Source organism: Sinocyclocheilus grahami, unplaced genomic scaffold, assembly GCF_001515645.1.
Source record: "Sinocyclocheilus grahami isolate Dianchi unplaced genomic scaffold, SAMN03320097.WGS_v1.1 scaffold21.1, whole genome shotgun sequence".
In the NCBI taxonomy this organism is placed as follows: Eukaryota; Metazoa; Chordata; class Actinopteri; order Cypriniformes; family Cyprinidae; genus Sinocyclocheilus; species Sinocyclocheilus grahami.
Genome location: NW_015505200.1, coordinates 2,781,093 through 2,781,704, shown reverse-complemented (window position 1 = coordinate 2,781,704; position 612 = coordinate 2,781,093).

The window sequence follows — 612 nt, the reverse complement described above, 5'->3', positions numbered from 1 at the left end:
TATATATATATATATATATATATATATATATATATATATATATATATATATATATATTGCAATAAATCAAAACTTACATCAATTTAAACAGTTGATGTAATTCAGAGTTACAACTTAGCATTTAAAAGTTACAAATGTTTCATGTTTTCTTTTTTATTTGCTACATTAAATGTGGAACATGAATTTACATTAAATGTGCAAAAGGGGTCGATTTAAAATTACTTTGTTCCAATATACTTACCCATTTACAAAGTGTTTTTTAAATTATGTATTCCATGTAGTCTTTCATATTTTGATATGTCTAATGTTTGATGATGTTTTATGTTTATACTAATCTAATCTAATCTAATCTAATCTAATCTAATATAATATAATACACTGAACAAAATTATAAACTCAACACTTTTGTTTTTGCCCCCATTTTTCATGAGTTGAACTCAAAGATCTAAGACTTTTTCTATGTAAAAAAATGGCCTATTTCTTGCATATATTTTTTTAAAATCTGTCTAAATCTGTGTTAGTAAGCACTTCTCCTTTGCTGAGATAATCCATCCACCTCACAGGTGTGGCATATCAAGATGCTGATTAGACAGCATGATTATTGCACAGGTG